Raw genomic sequence first — 18,436 nt, forward strand, 5'->3', positions numbered from 1 at the left:
CCTAGGACTTTCATAGCTAGAGAGAAGTCAATACCTGGCTTCAAAACCTCAAAGGCCAGGCTGACTCTTGTTAGGGGTAAATACAGCTGGTAACCTTATGTTGAAGTCATTTACCATTCTAAAAAATCCCAAGATCCTTAAGAATTGTACTAAATCTGTCTGTGCTCTCAATCAATGGAACAACAAAGCCCGGATGATAGCACATCTGTTTACATGATTTACTGGATATTTTTAGTCCAGTATTGAGAGCTGTTGTTCAAAGAAGATTTCTTTCAAAGTATTCTTGCTCATAGATAATGCACCTATTACCTAAGAGTCCTGATGGAAATGTACGCTGCCATTCATGTTTCCATGCCTGCTGACAAAATATCCATTCTGTAGCCTGTGGATGAAGGAGTAATTTTGATTTTGAAGCCTTATTTAGGAAATCCATTTTGTTAGATGGTAGCTACCACAGGTAGTGATTCCTATGTGGATCTGAGCAGAATAAATTGAAAACCCTCTGGAAAGTCTTCACCATTCTAGATGCCATTAAAGACATTCATGATGCATGGGAAGAGGTCAAAATATCAACATTAACAGGAGTTCAGAAGAAGTGGATTCTAATCCTCATGGATGACTTTGAGGAGTTCAAGACTTCAGTGGAGGAAGTAACTCAGATGTGGAAATAGAGAACTAGAATTAGAAGTGGAGCCTGAAGATAGGACTGGACTTCTACAATTTCATGATAAAACTAGAATAGATGAGTTGCTTCTTATGGATGAGCAAAGTGGTTTCTTGAGATGAAGTCTACTCCTGGTAAAGATGTGAAGATTGTTGAAATGACAGCAAAGGATTTAGAATACTGCATAAACTTAGTTGATAAAGCAGTGGTTTGAGAGGATTGACTCCAATTTTGAAGCTCTGGGTAAAATGCTATCAAACGGCATTGCATACTACAGAGAAATTTTGCATGAAAGGAAGAGACCTCAATATGGCAAACTTCATTTTCTTATTTTAAGAAATTGCCACAGCCACCCCAACCCTGAGCAATTACCACCCTGCTCAGTCAGCAGCCATCAACATTGAGGCAAGATCTTCCACCAGCAAAAAGATGGATACTGAAAGCCCAGGTGACTGTTAGCAATTTTTAGCAATAAAGTATTTTTAAATTAAGGCATGTAGCTTTTTTTTTTTAACCTAATGCTATTGCACACACAAGAGTTATTTTTCCATTATTCTGTAGTTTATTATGTGTACTGGGAAACCAAAAATTTCATTTGACTAGTTTTATTGCAGTATTCACTTCATTGTGGTAGTCTGGAAATGAATGAACAAGATCTCTGAGGGTATGCCTGTAAGTACTAAACAGGTTCTTAGTAAATATATAATGTTAGGCCTCATTGATATTAGAGTTCATTGTTGTCAATAGAATTTAACTTTCTCATATTGTCACAGCCAGAAAGGAACTGGAAAAAATCTAAGTACCTAAATCTAGGTACTATTTATTGGCCTGTTGATTACCCTCCTCTTAATTCTGAGTACCTCTTGTGTTAACTTTATTTTTAAATATTCAAACTATTTAACAACTATTGCTTTCCTTATAACCTTGAAATATTTTTCTTAACTCTGAGCATTCCCTGCTTTGCAATTTTTGCAAAGATGAGAGAGCTTTTCATCTTTCCTAAGCTAGTTCATTACCTGCTTGAACTTACAGCCTCGACTCTAGTGTTGTCAGACCTGTTATTAGCCTTATAATCTTTCCCCTATTAGAGGAGACAGTATTTGACTAATTCCTTCCCTTTAAGAGTGAATTTACTAGAGGGAAAAAAATGGGAAGAGAAGTAAAGAGAGATGTTATCGACATTGTCTATTTGAAGACAACCTGAGTTGTCTTCTCAGATGTGACTTGAAAATGAACTTCTGTGTCAGAAAGCTCTTTATAACACCAAGAAGTGTCTGCTCAAAGCACTAAATGCACTTCCTTCTGATCAAGAAAGAAAGAACGGGCTCCTGTTCCCTCAGATGATTAGCTCCACATCTCTGATTTGGCAACCTTGAATTGCTAAAGGAGTGCTAAATTACCAGCTTTATGTAGCTGCCCTCCCTGTTGATTTCAGAGCAAGGTAATATGTAACCTCAGTTATTACGAGTGATATTCTGGGTCTATAAACAGTGTGCATAGGACAGTCAGCTTAAATTACAGTTATGGTCCGTTAAAGTGGATTCTGTTACTCAAGTGAGTTTGGCTGCACAAACAGATGCTATTTATGATCTGTATTTTCTTTTCACTTTTTCCCGCTACATCTTTCTTGGGGAATTAAGCAAAGGTATTCTTTAAACTTAATATTGAGTTTCTCGGGCAGTAGAAACTGGGCCACTATTCACCAAAATAATGTCACCAGATTTTTTTTTTCAACATTAAATGTCTCATTGCTTCTGATAACTTTTTAAAATACCTCTTCTGACCTCTTTATTTACCTGTGTTTCTGGTTTCTTTTCTAAGATCACGCCAAGGTAGATCATAGTGTCCCAGTGAGGCAAAGATGACTAATTACAAATCCCTTCTCTCTGAAGTGCTAGAACTACCCTGTGCCCAGGCAGTTTGAGCTCAGCAGGTGGCCGTCCTGTTGGAGACTGTTTTCCAGGCTCCCTTGCATCCTGGTATATTTTCTTGGGTTCAGCCAGTGAAAGTGAACAAAGTGATGTGACCATTTCCAGTTTTTGGCCTTATAACTTTGGGTATGTGCTTTTCTTGCTCTTTCCACGGGCTCTAATAAAGATGTGGCAGCCTTCATGCCTTAAGTAAAATCACACCATGCTTGGTAGAGTAATGAGATGAAGGAATGTGAGTTTCTGAACGACAGAATAGAGGCACAGTCTCCCCAACAGCATGAACTCTTAATCTTGGGACTATTGGTGAGAAATTCTACCCTAATGAAGCCATTGTACTTTCGGGCTATGTCATAGCAACTTACAGTTTACCTTCACCTATACAGACTGCTGCTCAATGGCAACCCTGATGAATCACTTTAGCTCTGTAAGAACAGTACTTGATTTGGAGGTAGGAATGTAGTGGTTAAATAATGCGATACTAGACTGAGACACAAGAGACCATAGCTCAAGTTCAGCCCTGCCACTAGTATGAACTTGAGTGGATTACTTAGATTATCTTATAACAATTATCACTATCAAATAATATCCTGAGCTTTTACTTGTCTGTTTCCTTCCCAGAATATAAGCTGTGAAAATACAACTAATACTTTTAAATAAATCCTTTATCTATGGTACAAAGAATAGGCCTTGGCATATAGTACGTAGGCAATAAATATTTGCCAAGTTAGTTGAACTTTTCTTGTCCTCTATTTACATAAAATATAAAGTTAGAATTGAAAAGGCCCTTTGAGATTATTTTAACATTTTATGACAATTTAACAAAAATTTGGAAATTCTGCCACTCATGGCCTTATTAGTATAAAAATAAATTGGATCTATGTCAATGTTTATTTAATAGCCAGTATGTAATAGGTACTCAGCTAAGCCATGGAAATGAAAAGGCACAGGGGATAATACTGCTGGGGTTATGGGAATGGGTGGAGTTAGAGTGGTGATATCCTAAGAAATACCCCATCAGTTGGAAATAAGATGCAATGTTCTATGATTAAATATAAGTCATTAGAGACATGGAAAAAGTGCTGTAAGAACAGAAATTGGGAGTGGAATTTTCTTGCCCCTTGGGAATGGGAATGAGGAGATTAGAGATATTTAAGCTATTCTATAACTTGAAAGAAGAATTCCCTGGACAAAGGCATTTAAAAGGGCATTTTGGACAGAGGGATTGATATGAAAATTTACTCCAAAGAATAGAAGCGATTTGTTTGGTTAGGGCGCAAGTTGAAAAGAATAGAAATATATGGATAGAAATGAAGTCAGATTTATCAAAATCAGTTCTTCATTTTGTACCAGTCTGTTTTCCCCTTGTCCTTAGGGCAATGGCATATTTTAGAAAAATTGTGGCAGCAGTGTTTGTGAGTGGGAAAAGGGAGGCAGAGAGGGTAACAGAGACATGGGGGTGTGAAAAGGGTGTTGTAGGGAATGGTTAGGCAGGGCTGGTCCTTGAAAAGCAAATTATCACATACATAAAAATGCTCATAAATTGGTCATGTTCTTGAAATCAATATACAGAACTTCTGTCACATTCTAAAAGGTTAAGCCAGAGAATGCCTAACTCACTTCCAAATGTTAGACACTCAAACGCAGTTTATATCAGTGTTGCTGTGTGACCTTAAGAAGCCTTCATCTCAGCAGCTATACATATAGGCTGTACATACATATTGGGTGAGTTGCTTATTCCTTTCTGAAATATGTAGTATATAATGGATTTGTTCTCTTCCACTTTGAGATTCTCTAATATTATAAATTGCCAAATTTAATGGAACTATTTTCTCTATTGAACTCTGTATTTTGAAATTTGGTATGCAAGATTGGGTTATACTTCATTTAGTAAAATACCGGTGCATATTAAAATTTCAATCGTTATTTTTTAAGTCCTTTAAATGTTAAGCAGTGACTAAGTGGGAATGAGGATAGACCTATTATTTTAAATATTTTCTTTTGTGTTTCTTCATTTTTCCCCTAATCTGCCTATGCTGTGGTCCTAAGGGGAAATTTGTCCCAACTTTTATTTTCCATTCAGTGTGTCTAAATATGTCAGGAAATTCCAGAGAAAAAATGGTTTGAGAAAGGCAAGATGAGAATAGGCTGTTTTGGTTTCTTCTGCTGTTTCTCCCCCAGACGTGGAGATCGGCACAGGAAGATTGCAGAGTTCCTCCAAGAGATGAGTGCAGTGTAACATCTCCCCATAGAGGAAAGAATAATATAAGACCATTGCTATCAGTATAGAGAACACCAGAAACTTCTAGCAAAGTCATGATTTTTCAAAGTGAAAGAGGAATTGATCTTAGGAATCTGTATTTTAATTTTCCTCCATCTGGAGATTTGGACAAAATAGGGATTCCAATCTGCATACTTAAAGGTGTTGAAATCTGATAGATTGGTATATGAAAAGTCTGTTTCCACATTGTTTTATAAAACATGTAATAACAGACTGAATTTTTTTCACTTTAATATTGTCAAATTTAGAAGCTCATTGCCTTTGAAATGAGGTGGTTTTTTAAATTTTTATTTTTTAAATTAAGAACTAGGTTAAGCAACACTGCTTGATACTAATGGAAGCTTTGGTATTAAAATGATGTCTTTCTCAAGTCACTTGGTCAGGGGCAACTTTCAAAGTCCTCAATGGAAAAAACTCAGAATTTAACCCCTTAATTTGAAAACACAATTGTTATTTCATCATGTGTTGAATTGCAGAAGTGTGTCACCAGCCTAAACTGTCTCTGAATAAATCCTTCCCAGTTTCCCTGTCAGGTGTTTTTCAGCCTAAGGATAAATACCTTGTGATCAATGGTTGGGACCTCATTGAATTCTCAAAGGCAGACTCTTTGAAACCTTTAAAAAAATTTTTTACTTCACAGTATGTCTTCTGCTAATTACATACAGGTCTTTTTATGGCATTTTGATCACACAGTGTAGTTCTCTTTCCACTTTTAATTTTTCCACATGTGGTATGGTTGGTTACTCCCTGCTGGATAAGGTGTGTTTGGTTACTATTTAATACAATGATGCATGTTTACTAACACAAGGAAGTGTTTTTCAGAACTTAATACTAGAAGCTTGATTTAGTAACTAATGAGCAGATTATTTCCTCGATTCTGGACACTTCTATTAATACAGACTAAAAGTGAATTCACTTTTATACAGGTTGTATATGATTTCTACTTATATCTTTTCTTTGAATCAAAAACAAATTTTCTCACTAATGGTTAGAAAACAAACCCCTCCCCTTCTACCTAATTCCCTTCAGGTACTGATGTAGTAGTTTGGGGACCTAAAAGCCTACCTTTTATTCCCCCCCTTATGCCACTATATTTCCCTTTGTCATTGCATGTCTTCTAACCTGAATTTATGTAAACTGAAATGTAACACTTCAAAGTTCAAGATGCATTTACATCACATCACTAGTTGTAGTCATTTTTAAACTTAAGGAATATGACACTAAAAGGTCACTTGAAAATAATTCTGCCTAGGATAAATCGGAAGGAATGGCAAATGATTTAGAGGCACTTTAAAAAATCAGTAATAATGCTTCTTGTAGCTTCACTAAGTTGTAAAGATCATCCGCTGTGCTAATAATAGTGGTAAATACAGTGTGTGGGTGGTTAATGTTAAATCACTCAAATACCCTTTGGAAAGCTTCAGATATAAGAAAAGCCTGAAAGAAATGGATGAAAGGAAAAACTACGTAATTGTTGTTAGACTAATGGGAGATGCTGGTTTGAATCTTTACCCCAGGAAACTAAATTACTATCATAGAAGCAATTATGTTTTGTGCCTTCATCTTTGCACGTGTTCTTTCCTGAAATAATTACATCCATCAGACAGCTGGGATTGGGATGGTAACCCATTTTCATACAGATCCTCTCTCCTGGCTTAGGCACACTTGGAAGACACTTGAAAGGTATTTGACTCAAACAAAACTTCATGCTAATTATACAGGTAGTTAATAAGCCTATGAGTCAGTAAACTTAAACATAAGACAGTTTAAAGAACATTTTTTTTCTTTTTAACGGTGGGGGAAGGGGACCTGTGCAGGAGGGGCAAAGAGAGAGGGAGAATCTTAAGCAGTCTCTAGGCTCCAGGCTCAGCTCTGTGACTCTGAGATCATGACCTGAGCCAAAATCAAGAGTTAGACACTTAGCTGACTGAGCCTCCTAGGTGCCCCTATATTCTTTTTAATAGTACCACATATATCACAGAAAGTCATAATTGTTAGGACATGAGCCTTATTTCACCTTTGCATCAGATGGTTGTGCCTAGTTATCGCCCAGGGAATTAAAATGCATTGGAATTCCTTGGTGAAGTAAGAAGTACTAATGTCCAGGCTCTTCCCCAGAATAACTGAATCACACTGTCCAGGGCAGTGGATAACATCTCTGAAGTGGGGAACTTTTAAAAATCCCAAGGCCGGGGGCGCCTAGGTGGCTCAGTCGTTAAGCGTCTGCCTTGGACTCAGGGCGTGATCCTGGAGTTCTGGGATCGAGCCCCACATCGGGTTATTCCATTGGGAGCCTGCTTCTTCCTCTTCCACTCCCCCTGCCTGTTTCCCTCTCTCGCTGGCTGTCTGTCTCTGTCAAATAAATAAATAAAATCTTTAAAAGAAAAAAAAAATCCCAAGGCCAAGGCTGCATTTCAAACCAATTAAACCAGTTAAAATCAGAATCTTTGGAGGATGGAGTAGAGCTATCACAATTTTTAAAGTCTTCCCCCCAAAAAGAATATTCTTCCAGATGATTCTAATATCCAGCCATTTGAGAACCAAGAACAGGAAGAGGTCCCAGGCACTTGTTTTTAAAACGTTCTCCAGAAAATTCTAATTGAAGCCATGTTTGGGGGATCTCTGATAAAAAGAATTGCTACCCCAAACAAGCAAATTGTCCAACCGCAGGCAACCAGATCACCTCAAGCAGAACTAGTGAGTCTGATTTCTGGGTCTGATGTTCCTCTCGCTACTTTTTTGTCTGTTTCTAAGTTCTACCAATATTCTAACATCTGGTGCCAACATTCTTAGATTAACATTCTTGGATTAAAAGAGTAGAAGACTTGAGAGTACTTAACGAGCTTCCAACAAAATTTAAAAAAACTGAGGAAGACACATGAGGGAAATTTGAACGTTGTTCAATGAGTGGAACTGAGTTTGCCTATAGGAAGTGGATGTCGCTGGGGCCTTGCTCTCGACATCACAGCATGGACAGTCCTGCTGGTTTAATCCTCCCTTTCCCATTTCAATCACATTGATGTGGATCATCTCAGATTACACAACAAATGAAAAAACAGGCTTTAAAAAAGTCCTTTGCTTCCAAATGCATTCTTTTGTAATGTGATTATGGATTAGTTTTCTAGGGCTGCCATAACAAAGGACCACCGACTGTGCGGGGGGAGGGGGTGGGATTTAACAAACTTATCTAGAAATGTGAGGTCAAGGTGTTGGCGGAGATGGTTTCTTCTCTTTGGCTTGTAGATAGCCACTTTCTCCATATGTCTTCGCTCGGTCTTCTCTCTGTACATGCACAGGTTTGGGTCCTAATGTCTTAAGAGGACACCAGTTGGATTGGGTTAAGGCCCACCCTAATGATCTCAGTTGAATTTGTCTTTAAAAGAGGTAATTATCTCCATATACAGTCACATTTTGAGGTATTAGGGATTAGGACTTCAATGTATAAATTTGGGGAGGGGGACACAATTCTACCCACAAGGGGTGGAAAGAACACTATTTAGGCATGTTCGAATGTCTGTTGTTTAAAAATATATAACAAAAATGTTGATATTAGTGATACCTGAGGGTGTCTGTTTTGATCACAGAATAATCACTAAGAGATGAGAATCCATTCAAGTTTATGGGCCCCATTAATGTAGGATGATTGGCCATTTATCTGCATGAAAAGTAGTGCTCACACAAACGTGTATGAAAATGTTCCCAAGTTTAATGTGGCTTTCAATTATGTTAACTTCCCTGCCCAAAACTAGATAATTGTCAAGCCACTCCTTTCTGACACTGAAGGTTTTTCTTTAAATGTTTTCAACACATCAGTCTTTTTATTCTGTATAAAAAGCTCAACAGTTCTAACTCAATGGCTCAAACTTAAAGCAAAACAAAGCACTAATTTTGACTGAAGTTTTTGATTTTTGTTGACATGATAGATATGTGTGTTGCAGACATATACCTGAGCTTTCTTAGCATTCTATTAGAAGTTGATCGTGCAGCATTAAGTGAGAAATCCCAGATTTTTATAAACTAGAGCTGTTGCCAGCCTCATGCTATTTGAAAACCATAACATATGCTAAATCTCTAAGGGCTCTATTTTTTCACAACTTTTAAACTGTAACACATACCAGTATTATGTATTAGGGACTAATTTTTAAAAATCTTTTAAAATGTATTCTCTGATAATTTTTTTTAAATCAAGTTTCAATTTATCTGCAACTAAAATTACAGCTCATAAATGTACCATTTTAACAAACATTTACACCAAAGTCAATCTAGCTCTACAAAGGTGTAGTGTGTTTCTTATTCCTGGAAAGCTTTACCTATCCCTCCCCAATTTCTCCCTACCTCTGCCAAGGCAGCCACTTTCTACAGCCTTTATTTCAGGCCAGCATTTTGCTAATTGTTCTACCAGTACATTTCCAATAAAAATCTTCTCGCTCTTTCCAGCCTTCACTAACACTTCAAGAACGCTCTGGCTTCTGTCTGCTGCCCACTGTCAAAACCAGTGACACATGTCTTAGTTTTCTTACACACTATCATCCCACTTGCAGTAATGATCTTGACTTCAATAACCAAGGAGTTTTTCCTTTTTTTTAACTTCTTTTTTTTTTTAAGAATTTATTTTAGAAAGTGTGTGTGTGTGTGCATGTGCATGCAAGTGGGGGTGTGCAGAGGGAGAGAGAATCTCAAGTAGTGCAGCTGGCCTGGGGCTCGATCGCACAACCCTGAGACCATAATCTGAGTTGAAATCAAGTCACACACTTGACTGACTGAGCCACCCAGGTGCCCCCCCCCTTTTTCTTTTAGTATTTCCTATAAATAGAATGAAGCAGTATGGATGCTATAGTGACTGGTTTCTCTTGCTTAGTGTAAGATGTATCCATACTTGGCTCTTCTGTTGCAGTGTAGGACTTTATTGCATAACCTCATTTATTCCTATGATGGACATTGAGATGTGTTTCTAGTTTTGGGCTCTTATGATCTGAGTTCCTATGAAGACTTTTTTTTTTTTTTTAAATTTTGGTGAAATTGTGCCCTCATTTCTCTGGGATATATACTTAGGAGTGGAATGTGCTGGGTCATAGGAAGGCATGTGTGTAATTTGGGTAGATACTTGTAGGTAGTTTACCAGAGTGGCTGAACCAATTTCCATCCCCTCTTGCAATATGTGAAAGTTACAGTTGGTTCACATCTAATTGCCCATATAGCCACACGAAACTTTAAACTGCCAAATACGTGGTGCTTGAACAAATGTAAGACTTGATGAATAAAGCATGAATCAAGTCCTTGTAGGTAAAATTGAGTAAATACACTTGAAGTATTTTGTGATATTTAAACCATGCTCTTTTCTTTTTGTATTGGTAGTCCTAATCACCGAATTTGTTTATGGAAAAATGGCAATCGTTTTTCAATAATATGGTAATATGATAGTTTGACTCTTCTTCCTGTACATTAATAAAACCTCTTTATTAACAGTCTCAACAACTACCCTAATCTCCTTACTTTATAGATAATATAAACAAAAATGTATATTAAAAACCAAGCATTTATGTGTATATATTGTTTTTTTAAACAAACTTCTATATATAAACTTTATTTAAACTTAACAGTGCCCCTGAAGATATTTCCTTTTGGCAGAAGAAACCAGATTTTATAGAGATTTAATTTGTTAAAGTTCATAACAACTTAATAACATGTAGAACTTAAATCTAGCTTTTCTGGCTATGGATTTGTCTATCTCTGTAAACAATAAGCACATATTTAAAGCACGAGTTCAATTATTTTAAAGCAGAATATGTAACTTCAGGATTTAAATAAGTCCTATTATGACAGCGCATTAAATATTTATATATGTTGTAGAATATAGCTTTACCTTTAAAATAAGATCCTTATATTAATTCCATCTAAAGCTTATGTTTTGAAATGTAATGAATTTGTCTATAGTAACCCTAGCGTCTTTTTATAAGAATAAAATTAATATTTCTAAATAGAAAGGATATTTCATATATATTTTTGTTTCACTTTGGTTGTCAACAAAATATATTGCAGATGATAGGATGACTCCTCAGTTATCTGTGGGTGTCTCATGCTCTTTGGTTTTAGGAATGTTCTTTAGTACCTTTGAAAGAATAATGATGCATTTAGAGGAAATTTCTTCCTGTTATTATACTAAATTGCTTTGTCTTGCTAGAATGCTCAGTTGGTAGAAGTGATTCTAGACTAGGAAGTTTACTGTTTTTTTGTTTTAAGTTTGAATGCATCAAATTGACGGTATGCTTAGCTATTTTCCCCACAATCCTATGAAAATACATTAATATCACATTGAGGCAAAAAATAGTTATTATTTAATTTTTTTTGTCACAAAATATGGATATTTTATTCAAGCTCTGGGGAATTAAAAAGGGGGGAACACATCCTTCTACACACCATTCTAATTTAGCTTACATTAATTTGAAAAGACTAAAGCAAATATGTATATGTATAAATATATACACATATTTCATCAGTGGTCATATATTTACTCTGTTTTTTATAAACACCCTTAAAATCATTAAATGCATCCCAATACTTCTACTTCTGCCTCTTCATCAGTCATTTAATATTGTTTGGATTAAATTCAGTTTGTATTTTAATCCCTTATGTGATTGGTCAAAGTGTACATTACGTTAGAAGATGTGAGGGGAAAAAACTTCATTTAGAAAGTTATACCCCCCCAAAGTTATACTCTTTGTGTCACAGTTACTCTTTACATGATTTTTTTCATCATTATTTTCAACTTCACACATCTTGTCGTTCTCTACACAGACCATTTCAGCTTCTAGTGCTGTACAGCTCCACATCTTCTGGATGGGACTGGCCGTGATCCATGGGCTTGGGGTCAGGCATAAACTGGGTAGCACCCGTGGTGGATTCTGATTTTGTCTTTGTTTCAGAGCTGAGTTCTGTTGGCAAGGGCACTGAGTATTTCAGGCTGTCCATTGTTTTTACAGGTATTTCTGTTTCAGCAGAATTTCCTAGCTTAGCTTTTTCTTTAGATTTAGGAAATGACTCTTGCTGATTTTTGTCTGCAATGATTTAACTGCTTCCTAAATTTGCTGGCTTGTGGTATATGCCTTTTTCCCAGTTACCTTTGCAATTATTACTGACTGAACTGGGTAGCAAACAGTTGCTCATACAGTGGCCAGTCCCAGTGGATAAGCCATTTTGTTAATCCTAGAACCTTTTCCAGATTTTACTGTATCCATTATCCCACTTTTTTCAAACACATAAACACCCTTGCACCAGCCAATATAATGACCAGTTGTAGTGTGGATGGATGCAAAGCCCGTTTGTAAACGCAGGCTGCTTCTCAACATACTTAGACAGCAGAGGTGGTGCAGTATATGTGGGGAGCTGCTTGGGTTTTATTAGTCGCATGCAGTTATAGCTGCACATATCAGACCTGCAGGTATGGTCGTCAGCTTTCCCATCCTAACAACTGCCATATCTGTGACCTTCTCTGTCTGAGTTTTCCTATGGTGGGCAGAGAGGGACAAAACAGTTCAACTCAGTTTTTATTTAATTTATTGTAAGTTTTGAAAGGTATCCTGTCAAAGTAGACTGGCAGTCAGAAGCTCTGGGTTCCACGCATATATCTGAAGCTGAATAATCATTAGCAAATCATTTTTTTTTTTCAACTGTAAAATAAGAGGTTTGGACTAAGTGAAGCTCAAAGATCCTTAAAACTCTAAAAATCACATGTGTTCACTTTATGAGTAGCTTTCTTTGGCTTCTTAAATCTTCGTGGCTTTGCTTGCTATTGTAGCTCTTGTTTTCAAACTGGGTTTTTTTTTTTTTTTTGTTCCCCTTTTTTAAATGAGGGGAAGATAGCTCCAGCTAGATTATGTCATGCTCATTTGATCAAAAGCTGATGGTGGGGCTATATATTAATATCAGAGTCTTTGTTTTAGATCCTTCTGGGCAGAGGCATTTTATTGCTTTTGAATAGAATGGCATTCTTGCAGAAAACTTGCTATGACTCACTTCCCTTTGAAGAACAGGCCCTTTATGCTTCTCCAGTTTTTTTCATTTCCTCTAAATACATTCAATGAAATTTTCATTTCATATTTCAGTTGACTTGTATATTTGAATAATGCACCTTGTTAACGTGATTCCACAAAATAGGCCTTATTGAGGGTTCTTTCATTTAATATTTTTTATAATTCATTAAAATTTCCCATCATAGTTGTACCTCATAAGCAATTTATGGCATGTAGTAGGGATTCAAAAAATTGTTTTGGTTGAATTGACCTCAGAATTAAGAAATAAGATGTTCCAAGTATGTGGAACCAAGTCACGTTTTATTTTTCAAACTTTAAAACTTTTGATTATCATACAAATAGAGTGCTTTGATATATAAACCTTATGTTTCTGAATTTTTTTTTTTTTTTTTAAGATTTTGTCAGAGAGTACGAGCAGCGGGAGTGGCAGACAGGGAGAAGCAGGCTCCCCGCTGAGCTAGGAGCCTGGTGCAGCGCTGGATCCCAGGACGCTGGGATCCTGACCTGAGCTGAAGGCAGATGCTTAACTGACTGAACCACCCAAGGGTCCCATGTTTCTGAATTCTTAGAGATTGTGTGTAGAATTGACTGCCTCACTCCCCACCCGGAAGAACAGAGTATTCCCATTTTGATCACAAAGTATTATCCTGTGCATAGTAAAGCTTCTTAAATGATATATTCTATCAAACTATCCCTGGATAACTCTAAATTTTATATTTCCCTAGCCTTCCTATTGTGTCCATTTTAAACATTTGAGCCTTTGAATCTTCGATAAGCTAGGAGAGCTAAGTAGCTATACTTAGTAGGATAATGTGTTAAGAAAGTGGCTTTTTGAGGGCTCCTGGGTGGTGCAGTTGTTAAGCGTCTGCCTTGGGCTCTGGGCGTGATCCCAGTGTTCTGGGATCGAGCCCCACATCGGGCTTCTCCTCTGGGAGCCTGCTTCTTCCTCTCCCACTCCTCCTGTTTGTGTTCTCTCCCTCACTGGCTGTCTCTCTCTCTCTGTCAAATAAATAAATAAAATCTTAAAAAAAAAAAAAGTGGCTTTTTGGTCATGTAAATCTGTGCTTTCCGTTTCTCAAAATCTCTAAAACCAATTTTATTTACTTCAGAGGTCTTTTTTTGTATGTTGGTTTCTGATTGAGTTTTATGTAGTTTATGTCACATATCTTCAGATTGGTGACATGCTGTTACATTGTTTTTTAAAAATAGTTATATGAGACAAGGAACTTGAGTCTAAGTTATATACTGTGCATAGAATGAAGTATTAACACTGCCTTGTATCCCATAGATTTTTAAGTTGAGATATTTCAAATATGCAGAGAAATGGAAAGGATAACATTATGAACACTTCTGTCTACCACCCGCCCAGCTTTATCAATCTTAATTTTTATTGTTTTCATAGTTTAAGAGATAACGTTTTACAGATATAATGAAAATATGGTTTTCATTTCTAGTCTAATAATTTTTAAAAGATGTATTACTATTGGGGTTGACTCTTTTACCTTATTTTGTTTAAACTGGAATACTTATTCATCCAGCCATTTAAGCAAGAAACATTTAAGTATATAGTAGGTACTGCGCAATGCTGAAAGATATGAGGAATAATTCCTGTACTTTTGGGTTAAATAGGCAAGTTTAGGGATAGGATGAAGTCAGAAAAAAAAACAACACAAATCACTATACTACAATGATAATGACAAGTGGCATAAAAACAGCCAAATGATATCTGGAGTTTGAAGCAAGAGTGAGACTATCTGACTGGAAAGATCAGCTGATGATTTGAGAAAGAGCTGCCTATTTGAATTAAAACTTAGTTTGGTTTTTGTTTTATAGAGATAAATTTTTTTGTGGTTTTTATTCATGTGGTAAAAGATGAATTCAGTCAAATTGTTGTACCCATATATTTCACCTGGTATTGATATCCAATGATCCCACTTCATATTACTTCAATAATATCTATGAATGGTAGCCTTCATGTGGCCCTTCAATGAACTAATCAGGTATGTCACTGCCATGGCTGGAGCTGACACTTCTGAAAGATTTTTTTTTTTTTTTTTAAGATTTATTTATTTATTTGACAGAGACAGCCAGCGAGAGAGGGAACATAAGCAGGGGGAGCGGGAGAGGAAGAAGCAGGCTCACAGCGGAAGAGCCTGATGTGGGGCTCGATCCCGGAACACCAGGATCATGCCCTGAGCCCAAGGCGGACGCTTAACGACTGCGCCACCCAGGCGCCCCTGGAAGATTTTCTTACTGGGGAATTTAGGCAATGTCCTGGACTGGGGCCTACAGCAGCACAGATCTCCATTTACTACAGTTAATGCCTTAGGAAATTGCTGGTCTTCCCCTTTTGCCTCACTTGAGAAAGTTGGACACAACTTACTTCTTCCACACCTTAAATTCTAGAACCCTCATGTCCTGAACAATCACTGCCTTCTATTTTCGCTTCGGTACTCCTCTTTCTTAATGCTTATTTTATAGATATAGTTCATATAATCTTTGTACTGCACTGGAGGGAAATGGAAAGAATTGCCTAATTTTTATTTGAAAATATTTACACTGAATTGGGCTTTGAATTCAAGTATTTGAGGATGGGTGTTTAGGTGTGTGGCTACAGTTTAGAAATGGTCATGCTGATTTCTAAGTAATAAGTTGTTTATATTTCAGACTCAAAATTTGTAAGTATAAACAGTTTTACTATCTGGCAGGATGCAGGTTGTGGTTTCTTGCTTTGATGCTCTTTTGGGGCAATTTATCATAAAAAGTGTGCTTCATGTACAAGAATTTTCTCAGGCAGTATAGTCACATTTAGATGAGTTTTACCATTTTAACTGATGTGATGTATTTGTACCACCATTTACCGAAGCTCAAGAATTCCTTACAGATCACAAAATTCACCTTTCATTTTTTTTTTTTTTTTTTTTTCAAATGAGTTAAGTAACATGCAGGGATTAAATCGCTCATCTAAATTCACTCAATTGTAAAGACCACAATAGAACTCAGGTCTCCCAACTCTGTGTGTGTGTGTGTGTGTGTGTGTGTGTGTGTGTGTGTGTGTGTATTGCCACATTGTGGCAAATAATCATGTTTGGCGATTTTGTAAAGAACAATTTACAAATAACTAAATCAAAAGTAGTTTGATATTTTTTTGGAAGTCCCCCCCCCAAACCAATTTGAAGTGAACTTTGAATGACAAGATTACTAGATGATCGGGAAGATTTGGTCACATACAGGCAGACCTCATTTTATTACACTTTGCTTTATTGTGTTTCACAAATAAGGGTTTTTTTTGTTGTTTTGTTGTGGGTTTTTGTTTTTGCTTTTTTTTTTTTACAAATTGAAGGTTTGTAGCAATTCTGTTACAAGCAAGTCTGCCAGTGCTACTTTTCCAATAGTATTTGCTCACTTGGTGCCTCTGTGTCGCATTTAGGTAATTCTTGCAATATTTGTTTATTTTATTATTATATTTGTTATGATCTATGATCTTTGCTCTTCGATGGTACTGTTAGAACTGTTTTTGGAGTACCACAACCTTGCCCATACAAGACGGTGAAATTAGTTCATAAATGTTGTGTGTTTTGACTGCTCCATCAACTCTGTTCCATTATTTCTCCCCTTTTCCTTGGGCCTCTGTATTCCTTGAGACACAACAGTATTAAATTTATGCCAGTTAATAACTCTACAAATCCTTCTAAGTGTTCAGGTGAAAGGAATAGTCCATTGATGTGGCAAGCTTAGTTGTTGTCTTATTTTGAAATTACCACAGCCACCCCAACCCTCAGTTACCCCTACCCTGACCACTGAGCAGGCATCAACATCAAGGCAAGATCCTCCATCAGCAAGATTACAACTCACTGAAAGTTGAGATGATGGTTAGTGTTTTTAAGCAACAAGGTTTTTTAAAATTGGAGTACAGTTAATGTAGTGTTATATTAGTTGCAAGGAGCACAATATGATACAATTCTGTATATTACCCAGTTCTCATCAAGAGAAGTGTATCTTTTATTTTTTATTTTTAAGAGGGGCAAAGGGAGAGGGAGAATCTTAAGCAGGCTGCATACCCAGTACAGAGTCCCATGGGGGGCTCAGTCTCACAACCCTGAGATCATGACCTGAGCTGAAATCAAGAGTTGGACGCTTAACTGAGCCACCCAGGTAACCCAAGAAAAGTGTACTCTTAATCCCCTTTATCTATTTCACCCATCTCCCTGACCCACCTCCCCTCTAGCAACCACCAGTTTGTTCTCTTTAAGAATCTCTTGTTTTTTCTTTGTGCCTTTGTTTCTTAAATTCCACATATGAGTGAAATTATATGGTATTTGTCTTTCTCTGATTTAATTCATTTGGCATTACACCCTCTAGGTCCATCCATATTGTTGCAGATGGAAAGATCTTATCCTTTTTTTATGGCTGAGTAACATTCCATTATATGTATATGTATGTATATCTATGTACGTATGTATATACATATATCACTTCCCTCTCTTTCTCCCCCCGCCCCCAACTTTATCCATTCATCTATTGATAGACATTTGGGTTACTTCCATATCTTGGCTATTGTAAACAATGCTGCAATAAACACAGGGGTGCATATGTCTTTTCAATTTAGTGTTTTTGTTTTGTTTGGGTAAATACTCAGCAGTGGGATTACTGGATCATATGGTAATCCAATTTTTAATTTTTTGAGGAGCCTCCATATTGTTTTCTGCAGTGGCTACACCAGTATGCATTCTCACCAATAGTGCACGAGGATATATACCACTTTTTCTCTACATCCTTGCCAACACTCATCATCTCTTATCTTTTTGATTCAGGCCATCCTGACCGGTGTAGAATAATATCTCATTGTAATTTTTATTACAGTTTTTATTACAATAATCCCTGATTATTAGGGATGTTGAGCATCTTTTCATGGGTCTGTTAGCCATCTGCGTGTCTTTGGAAAAATGTCTCTTCACGTTCTCTGTCCACTTTTTTTTTTTTTTTTAAATCAGTATTCTTTTGGTGTTAAGTTGTATAAGTTCTTTGTTGTTTTGAATATTAACTCATCAGATATCATTGGCAACTATCTTTTCTCACTTAGTAGGTTGCCTTTTTTGTTTTGTTGATGGTTTCTTGTGCTGTGCGAAAGCTTTTTATTTTGGTGTAATCCTAATAGTTTTGTTTCCCTCGTGTGAGAAGACGTATCTGGAAAAATACTTCTACGACTGATGTAAAAGAAGTTACTGCCTATGTTTTCTTCTAGGAATTTTATGGTTTCAGGTCTCACATTTAGGTTTAGCAATAAAGTATTTTTAAATTAAGTGATGTACTTTTTTTTAAGACACAATTTATTGTACACTTCATGGACTATAGGGTCAACATAACTTCTGTATGCAGCGGGATATCAAAAAGTTCATTTGCCTCTTTGTGTTGCAAAACTTGCTTTATTTAGCTGGTCCAGAGCTGAACTCATCATGGCTCTGAGGTATCCCTATAAAAATATAAATAAGTCTATGACAACAATTTACGTTATAAAATGCCTTTTATAGTA

The 18,436-nt window shown here is 36.6% G+C and overlaps 1 pseudogene; it reads right to left on the reverse strand.

Moving 5' to 3' along the window:
- Positions 1 to 11,674: 11,674 nt before the first annotated feature.
- LOC113256185 (MICOS complex subunit MIC27-like) lies at positions 11,675 to 12,348 on the reverse strand (annotated as a pseudogene).
- Between the last annotated feature and the right edge of the window lie 6,088 nt (positions 12,349 to 18,436).

Source organism: Ursus arctos, unplaced genomic scaffold (genome assembly GCF_023065955.2).
Source record: "Ursus arctos isolate Adak ecotype North America unplaced genomic scaffold, UrsArc2.0 scaffold_4, whole genome shotgun sequence".
Classification (NCBI taxonomy): Eukaryota; Metazoa; Chordata; class Mammalia; order Carnivora; family Ursidae; genus Ursus; species Ursus arctos.